This window comes from Myxocyprinus asiaticus, chromosome 20 (assembly GCF_019703515.2).
Source record: "Myxocyprinus asiaticus isolate MX2 ecotype Aquarium Trade chromosome 20, UBuf_Myxa_2, whole genome shotgun sequence".
In the NCBI taxonomy this organism is placed as follows: Eukaryota; Metazoa; Chordata; class Actinopteri; order Cypriniformes; family Catostomidae; genus Myxocyprinus; species Myxocyprinus asiaticus.
This window is the reverse complement of record NC_059363.1, coordinates 45,141,739-45,153,746: the sequence shown is the minus strand read 5'-3', so window position 1 is coordinate 45,153,746 and position 12,008 is coordinate 45,141,739.

The window sequence follows — 12,008 nt, the reverse complement described above, 5'->3', positions numbered from 1 at the left end:
GTGCACCTTTTGATTCATCTTGGCAAAATGATGAGCACACTCTCTCCTTTCTTGCCGGAAAACATTCTCTCATTCTTTATGGTGTATAGTAAAAAGACACGCAGATCTCGCAATCAGCATGGCTCATGAAATATCGCCTTTGGAAATAAAAAGTAAAGGCATCATTGGAGGTTTCACAGATAAATATGAAAGGAGGTTTACATGGAGACATGAAAATACTGCATCGTCACTATGACGAAGAAGCAGATTTTATTACCGTCTCTTCAATACAACACACAGCAACAAGTGAATAATCTACTTACTCTTTTACTATAAATGCTAATGCTACGTTAAATGATCCTACATTAGCATATTATTCTGCTGTACATACTGTGGTTGTATGATAATTTATAAGCCCACATCACTAAATTCTGGTATTATTCTCCTTCTAGTTATTTACAATTGGCTAATGACAACAGAACATCATCACACTTGCCATAAATGCAACTGCTTGCTTACTTCTGCATTGCAAAATAAGATGGATAGTTCGATTTGTGTGTGTGTGTGTGTGTGTGCAATTTCTGCAATTTTCACACCACTTGTGAAACTTACTTACATTACACTTACATTAACGGAATGTTCAGATAGGCAAAAACATCAAAGTTTGTCTTATCTAGTTCAACATTGGTGTCTTTTATCATGTTGATGTTGCCAATGTTTTATAAAAGCAATAAGACACTTAAGGCTGTGTGTTATGCATAAAATCTCATTGGTTCAAAAAAAAAAGAAGAAAAAAATGCTTCACAACTGTGCATTAAACAAACAATTCGCCTGTGTCTGGAATCTTTTTTATTTTTTTCTCCTTTTTCTCCCAATTTAGAATGCCCAATTCCCAATGTGCTTTTAAGTCCTCGTGGTCGCGTAGTGACTCGCTTCAGTCCGGGTGGTGGAGGACGAATCCCAGTTGCCTCCACGTCTGAGACCGTCAACCTGCGCATCTTATCACGTGGCTTGTTGAGTGCATGTGGAGGCTTCACGCCATCCACCACGGCAACCACGGTCAACTCACCACGCGCCCCACCAAGAACGAACCACATTATAGCGATCACGAGGAGTTTACCCCATGTGACTCTACCCTCCCTAGCAACCGGGCCAATTTGGTTGCTTAGGAGACCTGGCTGGAGTCACTCAGCATGCCCTGAGATTCGAACTAGCGAACTAACAAACTCCAGGGGTGGTAGCCAGTGTATTTTACCACTGAGCTACCCAGGCCCCTATCGCTTGTGTATGGAATCTTGTTGCATTGCTCCTGATTAGGATGTGCGCTGCGTCTGAATATCCATACTTCCCTACTACATAGTATGCCAAAAACAGTATGCCAATGGAGTAGTAGGCTATGTCCGAATCCTTAGTATTTATAAAACAGTAAGCGAGAAATACCCAGATCACCTACTACTGTATTTCCGGTGAGATTCTTTTTACGAACTTGATGATCCCATAATCACTCCGGAGCTGAGGAGACGTCATGTTCAGAACGTACTGTTTTAACGGCCAAGAAGTGTGTCCTTCATAAAATACAGTACATACACTGACAGTACATGAACTGTTTCGAATGCAGGTATGGTAATACAATGAATTTACCATGGTTAAGGGGTTTTTAGGCTGTTATCCATGCTAAAACTATTGTGATGTACGGCCTCTTGTGGCTTATTGCTTTGTTAGCTTACTGCAATGAGAAAATTGCTTTTACATAAGATAACACATGCAAGAATACATTTTTGTGCTGAAAATCCATTAAATATACTCAAATGAAGCATTTATATTGAAATATATTCTTATATTCTTCATTCAACACAAAGTCATTCCTTCACATAACTTGGCTGTATGGCTGATCTCAGTGATAAGAGTGATGATTGCTTGCAAGTGTCAATACGTCCTCTTAGATTAAAGGCACATTCTCAAGTGCCAGTCCATCTTCTGATAAAAGAAGCTTTTAGATCTTTTGAGAAAATGACCTGTGGTTCAACAGGTTCTGCCACAATCCAGAAAGGGTCTGGACAGTGTTGTGGCAGCAGTGTCTCCTAACACCTACATAGCAACTAAAAAAAGTCATGGGGTCCTACACACTTCAGCAGCAGCTCTGATAAGTCCATCCACACATCTTCTGCCCAGCTGTCATAGAGGAAGATAGATAGCCGTGTCATGTTTGAAACACATCTGGCTTTATGGCTGTTTGGCAGTCATAAAGATGCAAGTTAGGCAAAAGTTTACAAATACGACATAATTTAGACATGTTTAGATAGCTGCTTCAGAAGTGGAAGGTCAGGATACAAAACAAATCAGAGACTTCCAAAATAAAATAGAAAATATTTGAATACAATTTATTATAAATGGGTGTTATTTCAACTTTGAACTTTCATTTCATTTGTTGTTCAGCTGTAATTTTGCCAATATTTCTTCATATACCTATATACATATAATATATTTTCAAATACCTTTTTTCCTTTTAATTAAAGTTTTAATGTTGTGATTCACCTCAGAGCTGGTTGGTTGGTTGGTTGGTTGGTTCATGGCTTGTCATTCCCATGAAGCATTGCGAATAAAACAATCAAGAGAAGCATGATGGGAAAAATATTATAAAGTGGGAATTGCAATAGTAAACACATTTAAAAAAAATGAGGATACAATATGATATGAAGCATACTGCATATCATCACTTAACAACCTCAGAGCTAACGGTAGGTCTGTCTTTAACAGCTTATAAGTTATGGTTAAAATCAATTGAATTAATGGGATTTTTACCTTCATCTTTCTGAATCATCCACACCTGCCTGTATACACTTTGAATTTGTATGGTTGAGGTATTATCAATGCAAAACACTACTTCATCAGAGTTGTCTTTGAAAAGTCTTAATTTTTCTTGGTATCAAAAAAGCAATCAAAATGTTTGCACTGTTTGTCATGTTACATGGACGTGATCCAACATGAGTTTCATAATATTGGTTCATGTTTCCCCAGTATCTCAATATTTAAAGAGCATTCCTCTTTAATGTTTACCTCTCTTTTCATGCAGGTCAAACAGGGGGATTAAAAGAGTTTAACCAAGATCTGAGCCCCTCTACTACCCAAAACTGGTAAACTTTGAAAACCATGAGCTGAGTTTGGGGAGTTGAGGATGTGTAGGCAAATAAAAATGTCCTAAACCCCTTACACTCTAAGTTTACACTTAAAATGTAAAAGTACACAAATAATCATATGTGGTACAATTTGAAAGCTTACAATCTGAACTTTTCTCAGAACTTACTTAACTTTATTTATGTTGCATAAAATAACAAGGCAACACCTGAAATCCTCTGTCGCAAATGAGCGCCAACTTTTGGTTATGATGGAGAAATATGAATATGAATATAAAGGTTTTTCAAACAGAACTAAAACAGAGTAATTTAGTATACTGTTAATCATTTATATTTTATTGTCGCAACACCACTGTAGTTCGAATTTTTAAAAGAAAATCACGAAGTGAAATATGATCACTGTAAGACATCAAAGATGTCTCATGTCTGCTTTGATCACTGCTTCTGTAAGCCCAAGTAGCCACAAACTCTATATCAGCTCTTACCTGAAGGTTTTTTTTTTTTTTAATGTGCAATTTTCTACTTGTCTGTGAGCTTGTTTTGGTAAATAATCCAATTTTATGTCTCAGATGTCCAGGACAAATGATGCAGTCTAGCAGAAAATGCATGATAAACAAATATTCAGCAAAAAGGTAATGACGATTGTAATGATCTCAGCTTTCAAATAACACACAGATTGGGCTTCTAGTCCACTCAGAGGCCGAGATATTCTACAAAGCAGTGGCGAAGGTGTGTGGGATCACAAAATAGACTGAATGTCTATGGACGAGCACATGGTGAGTGCTCGGCTGCATTAGAGCACCACCTGCATTTCATCTGTAAAATGAGAGCATTCATTGACCATTTGAATTTACATCAAAATACCGTAAAGTCTAATTGAACCCACAGCGTTTGACATCAACAACAGTAAGTATAGAAAGCATTTTCTCCTTCCTTTTAAGAGTTGATAGCAGTATTAATTTGCTATCCTAACTATGCACAATTATGTAGTTAGGGTTAGGGGTAGCTATCTGGGTGGGCATTAGGGATAGGGACCAATAAGGTAGCGGGGTGTAAAGGCCTGGGTGTACTTCATTGTTCTGTGTTCCGCATCAGATCGCGCCCAGCTGACTGTGTTGCCTTTATGAATATACTTTTCTGACCGCAAGCGAATATGTATGCATTTGATGCATGCCTACTACAGCTGCTTTGTGATACTCTTTTAGCAAAGTCAATGGCCAGCACATGCACCAATGATGCGCACAGACGAGGATCACATCTGCGGACTGAGATAATCTGGACCACGCAGACTGTACTGATGACGAAATTTGCGTCACACATACTGTGCACAGATCGATCAGCAGCAGGGACAACCGAAGTATACTCAGGCCTTAAGAATCTGTCAGGGAGTCAGATTTCGGCACAACACCGGATGCGAGTGAGTGTTGCATTGCATCAAAAGCAAATAGATCCAATTATAATCAATGAAGTTGTTTGCACTGGAAGCGTCCGTTGCTGCGCGCCGTGTAGCGCAGACAGTAAAAGAATCCCAAGTTCTATTGCTGATGCGCTGCAGAGCTACTCCAGCCATTTTACTATCCCATTCGTCTGAAATTAAATGATTTTACTTACCAAATATCATGTGTCAATCAAGGTTATTATTGTAAACTAAAACAAAAAATGAAGATGAAAACTAAATTTAAAAAAACATTTCATAAACTGAAATGAAAATAAAAAATAGCATAATTGGAAAAACTGAAACGAAATGAAAATACATTTTCATGTTTCTAAAACTAACTAAATTAAAATACAAATAATCTTGAAAAACATTTAGTTTTCATTTTTGGGTAACATTTTATAATAATGGCTCGTCATTAATAGGTAACTATGCAGGAATTAATGCAGGACAAATGAGTAGTACTACATTTACACTTTAGTTTCTACTATTAACTAATATGGAAACACGATTAACTAATCAGTAAGTAATAGCGAACTGATGACTGAGGTAGTTCACTGTTAGGTAATCAATAATTACTGAATTTGATTTATGTCATTGAGAACTATTAACTAACTATGGCTGATTTAAAATAACTACTAATTAATTACTAATCAAAACATTAATATGTGTCTAAAATGTGAGCAATTATTTTTTATTGTGAACATGATCATGATATGCGCATTCAGAGAAACATGTGCCTCACGTGTGTTCTTTGTGGAAATTAATTTATGAATGTAACAGCTCGCTAAATCAAGACTACAGTGTCTGGTAGAGTATCATAGTCAGCTTACCTTACTGAAGTATAGGGATGTATGTGCCCAACCTGTGTATTCCTTGGGATATCTCTTTGTTCATTACAAATTATTAACTTCAGCATGTTTGATATTGCAGGAGGTATTTTTAATAATTTTGGTAATCCATAAGTAATGAGTCAAGTGTTACCACATAAAAAATAAGGAATTACTAATGATCGAGACTATTATTTTAAAGTAAGGGTCATGGTAATGCATTATTACTTAATGAATATAAACTTGAATATACAAATTTTTTTTTTTTTTTTTTTTTTTTTACAAAATATTTTTACAATTTTTTTTTTTTAGTCATAGATACTGTAGGTTAATCTTACAAGAAGTGTTTAATTTTATGTGAAGTACCTTTTTCATTTTTTCTGAGTAACAATGGATCCAATGAAAAAAAAATAATGAGTGTCTCATCCATCAATCTTCTAATCCAATCAGTTCGCCATATTCAATGCTCGCACTGAAACTGAAAGATCAAGTGCGATTTTGCTCTGCCTGCACACTGTAAACTTCAACATACATTCTGTTCTGTTCATACCGAACACTGGCAAAGGAGGAAACATGTAAAATTAATTATATAAACTGTACATATTTACAGAGTGGACTGTCTAGGGCAGAAGTACACAGATAGGTGGAATCAGTCTCATAGCTGCATGATGGTTTTCTCTGGTTTTCTGTTGAAGCCTTGTGGAGATCAACACACTTGTCCTTTAGACACATACTTTTAATATTTATCTTGATTTATTATTTTACTTTATGTTAAGAGATAAAACATGTAGTAACCATAAGCACCAGCCATTAAAAGTATTATCCTGCTAAAGGTTTGCAAAAAGACATTGTGTTTAGCTAATATGCAGTTATGTTCAATTATTTCAATGATTCATAATTTAATGCCAAAAATTTATTTTTGAATGTCTGTGAATGTTTGATTAAATGAATAAAATGTAGGAACAAACACTTGAGTATTCATAACTAACTGACAAGTAACACCTCAGTTACTATTAACGGTTTATAATGTGTTTTCATTTTATAATAATGGTCCAGACAACCTTTAACTCCCAAGGAAGGAAACAGTAAGATATCATTAATTACTAATGTGTTACCATGACCCTCACTTTAGAATAATGTTCCAGATAACCTTTAACTACTAAGGAAGGAAACAGTAAGATCTCATTAATTAATAATGTTTTACCATGACCCTCACTTTAGAATAATAGTCCAGACAACCTTTAACTCCCAAGGAAGGAAACAATAAGATCTCATTAATTGATAATGCGTTACCATGACACTCATCTGAAAATAATTGTCCAGATCATCAGTAATTTCTTCATATTTATGTGGTAACACTTGGTGCATTACTTATGGCTTACCAGAATTATTTAAAAAAGACCTTCAGCAGTATCAATCATGCTGAAGTTAATAATTTGTAATGAACAGAAGAGATATCCCAAGGAATACACAGGTTGGGCACATACATCCCTATATTTCTGTAAGGTAAGCTGACTATTATACTCCGCCAGGCACGATGTAGTGAGCTGTTGCATTCATAAATTAATTCCCACAAAGGACACACGTGAGGCGCGTGTTTCGCTGAAGGCGCATTTCATAATCCTGTTCACAACATAACCATTCACATTTAAGACACGTTAAGGTTTTGATGAGTAATTAGTTAGTAGTTGTTTTTTAATAAGCCATAGTTAGTTCACTGTTCTCAATGAGATAAATCAGATTCAGTAATTATTGATTACCTAACAATGAACTACCTTAGTCATCAGTTCACTATTACTTACTGGTTAGTTAATTGTGTTTCCATATTAGTTAATAGTAGAAACTAAAGTGTAAATGTAGTACTACTCATTTGTCCTGCATTCATTCCTGCATAATTACATATTAATGACAGACCATTATTATAAAGTGTTACCCGTTTTTGTTGCGATATGTTTTTAAACCTTTAAACCCACCATTACCGTAACAAAAATATGACACTAGACAGAGAGAATAGACAGCCTACTGAACTCATTGCATTAGCAACAGAGCGGGAATACACCCTGTGGTGTTGCCACGATTGGCTAGGGTTCCAGCGGAATCTTCATTCAGTTCAATATTTTAACTGCAATTGATGTTAAAAGTACCGGTAGTACCGAATACTGTAAATAAATTCTGTTCACATGCACTGTTTGAGTATAGCCGGCTGCTTGCAAATGCTGTCTCGCTGTGAATGCTGCTGCGCGCGTAAACAGTCAAGACGCGCCTCTTGGTCAAAATGTCACACACACACTCGCATATCAACATACAGTACATACGATACATACACACACAGACACACACACAGTGTCATTCTATCATATACCCTGCCAATCCGTGATTTGTTTTACATTTCATATGGAACTGGTAAAGATTTTTGTTTGAAGTTCAGTTTTTAGATAACGTTGAGTTACTTTCTTATGTCCAGTGCATTAAAGAGGACTTTGTGGTTAAAGGGACACTTCACCCAAAACTGAAAATTCTCTCATAATTTACTCACCCTCATGATATCCCAGTTGTGTATGACTTTCTTTCTTCACCAGAACACATTTGAAGAAAAATAGAAACATATCTCAGATCAGTAGATCCTAAAAATGCAAGTGGTTGGTGATCAGACTTTTGATGCTCCAAAAATCACAGTCAGCATAAACGTCATCCATATGACTCCAGCAGTTAAATTAATCTCTTCTAAAGCGACAAGATCACTTTTGGTGCAAAAAGTACTTTTTAACTATAATCCAATGCTTCCGGTAAGCTTCACAAGAGGGTGGAGATCACGTGGTCTTCTGACATATTCTCGTTGCCATGTTATGGACGTAATTTCATGTTCTCCTCTCTGTTGAGACATCTAGGGTAAGCACACAAATGCACCATTGCCAACGCGATTACGTCACACGCGTGTACCGCTGATGACCGGAAGCGATGATTTAGAGTTAAAAAAGTACTTAAATATTGATCTTTTTCACACCAAAATCGATCATGTCACTTTAGAAGAGATTAATTTAACCGCTGGAGTCGTATGGATGACGTTTATGCTGATTGTCTGTGATTTATGTAGCTTCAATCACCATTTCACCATGAAATCACCATTCACTTGCATTTTAAGGACCGCTGAGCTGAGATATTTTTCTATTTTTCTTCAGATGTGTTCTGGTGAAGAAAGAAAGTCATACACATCTGGGATATCATGAGGGTGAGTAAATAATGAGAGAATTTTCATTTTTGGGTGAATTATCCCTTTAAGTTCAATAAATTACTCATTACACAATTACATAAATGCCTGTTTTCCCCATTCTCCATTTATCCCTTATACAAAAACTTAAATAAAAGCTAAATGTACTGAAAAACTAAACTAAAACTAACAAAGAACTGACAAACAAATTGAGTATGGAGTGAAATTTTTTTAAATGAAATAGAAATAAAAACTAAATGAAAAATGTACAATTATTATAACCTTGGTGTCAGTCTTTCTGATATTAATTTTGTTTCATACATATTTAAATAAAATCAGTCTGTGCTTGCCTAAATTTGAATCACTTTCAATATTTTGAAATATATTATTAACCCTCTAACCCAAACCCCAACCCTAAACCTAACCATCAGTGGAGTACAAATGTAATTTAAGAGTGAAAATGCAACCTCAGATTCATGCTCACCATTGTTTATGTAAACTCTAATACTTTCTGGTTCCCACGAGACCAGAACCCATGTCACAGAGGATCATAGCGCTAGAGGGAAAGGAGATCGCTTCTGAATGGTTGCAAAAATGTCCCATGGGAGATGGTGCTTGTCATTAATTCAGCAGACAGTTCAGTGTCAGAGTACTGAAACATTCGGACGCGACATGTCGATTTCTTGTATGATCGTATTGGCATAAAATGATGTTGCTCTGGTTTACCCACCTCCTAGGTGAGGTGCTACTGCTTTTACTGTGGCCTGATTGTGTCTGATCAGCCAGTGGGCAGTTGAAGAGGTCAGCAGCACATAATGAAAGACTTCAAACGCAGACGTGAGAGAGCCGACCCCTGCTAGTGTCAAAACACACCTTGTCTCATCTTCTCTCCTGGTGAAGAGCTACAAGGCACTTGCTAGTGCAGACATGCACCTTGATGATTGATCAAATAGTACTTTCACTACACCTGCTTTTCTTATTGCAGCATTCTTAAGGCAGTTATCCCTCCCAGCATCTGTAATTGTCTAGGCAAGTGGTGGGCTGTGGTCCAAAAATGGGTCGCGATAGGGACAATAGTGTCGCGAACAGGATACAAAAAATGCTAAATGCAACTAAGAATGTGCACCTAGGGAGTCAGAAATTGGCACCACACTGGTATAGACAGAGTGTTAGATCAGGAATGTATTTTAAAGCTGAATTGTGTCATTTCTGTGCCACCAAATAGAACTGCAAAAAATACACATTGCTTTAACATATCTTTCCTGAATCCTCCCTCCTTAAGGCTGTCGACTGAACAAACAGATAGTTTGTTCCCCAAACTCAAGCCATTGATTCCTGTGTCGGGCGGTCAGAACAGAACAGTATTTCTACTGCCACAGAGACAATGTTTACAGTTTTTGAGGAAATCAACCTATGAAAGTTTTGCCTCTGCTTTTTAATCTGGGATGGGAGAGAGTATTTTAACATTGAAAAAGTTACACACTCCAGCTTGGGGGTGTGGGGTGTTACATGTCACTTTATCAGTTTGTGACTTAAAGAACGTGAGCCAGACAGGTAAATGACATGGTAATGAAGGTGTCTGTGTGGGCTCCTTCACGCACTAGGGGTTAATTGTTATTACAGGGGCAGAAGGTCAAGAAAAGCTTCAGCCTTGGTGATTTACAATATAAGGGATCATTCACAGATTGCCATTTGAATACCGGTTATATGACAATGCTTTTAACAATGTGATTTCTAAATTATGCTTAAAATTGGAATATGGTGCAAATATATTATTAGGGTTATTTCGTATATTGTAAACTTCAAATATTATAGGTTTATCAGAGTCAGCATCACTTTCATTTTCATTTTGTAATATAAAACTGGGGTGAGTTCAGGATTGGCCAAGAATTCCTCATGATGTAAGGTGCGAGTTTTCCCAATGTTGTTTACACAGTAAATGCTACAGTTTAAATAAAGTGTTAATTCATTACACTTCATTCAACCACACGGAACTAACTAGGGATTCAACTAATGAAAGAAATCAAACTCAGAAAATGTTGGAAATTATTGTGACAAGTCAAATGGATGGAAACTAACATGTTAATATAATATAATGGGGTCATTCCTACAATTGAAGAATAAAACACACTTTTACAAGTGTCTTTATTTTGCATCATTAAAGGGACATGTTAAAGATTGTATTAGTCATCATACTGGTCAAGCTAAATGACAAGAAATTCAGATGTCCATCCAGTGAAATGGTCAGCGTCAGGGTGGAAAATAACGGGGTGGATAATTACAGCGTGGACATTCAGAGGATAAATTGGCCACTTCATGGTCTGTGAATGATTTCTAGCAAACATATCTGTAAACATATATTGATCATTTTATTTCTGTTAACATAAATGCATTGACATTTTTAAATAACATTAATTTCCCATATATCTTCCCATAACGAGGTGGACATGTTATGCTTGACCACATATGACTAACACCACAAAATAAAGGAAAACATATATAAAACAAAAGAGCTACAAACTTCAAATAACTCGAAATAACTTTGCTGAATGGCTGATGTCACCTCCGGTGTGTGTGTGATGTCATTTCATAACAAATATCTTCAATTAAAGGAAATTGTATCAAGACATAACAGGGTGGACAATAAATCAATTGACAATTGATGTTTGACGTGCATGTCTGGAGACATGAGAAAATGACACAGTGCATGCAATAGTTGAAAAAGATTTCAATTATTTAAATTGTAACTTTTAGGCCCACAGTAGTGTGTAGCATTATTAATTGTCTTAACTGTTTTTACCAAGCCTATTAAACTTGTAATTGGGAGAAATTAAACCATATAAATACCACAACCTGGGGACTTAAATGTCATTGAATTGTAGGAATGATTAAAATTTTTTTACAGTGGACAATCAAACACAACAACAACAATATAAATAAAAGCAGCAAACAATACAACTATAAAAAGTCAAACTGTAACACTGTAGTCTGCATAAATGTATTCATGCCACGGTGCATACTTGAAACTCGAGTATCTGAGCACGATCTGTTCTCTTTAATTATATATTTCAACAAATTCAATCCACTGCAATGCAATTTTTAAATTATGACAACAAAAAGGCAAAACCATTTTATACTATGTTTTATACATATAACTATTTATTAGTGCTTTAAGAACCCAGAAACCAATCTGCTGATCTGAACAATCTACAAAGCAACATAAAGAACTTTTCATAGATCTCCAGAGACCCATATTGCCACCCCCTACAGCCAAAAAAAGAATAATTAGAGCCCTTCTGAACCTTTGGTTCTGCAAAGAACCTTTATTATAGGTCATTTTTATCCTAACCCTCAAACATTAGTTTGAGTTTCTTTTTCAGGGACTCAGATTAACATACTCTTTTCCTTCCTCTACATCAGTG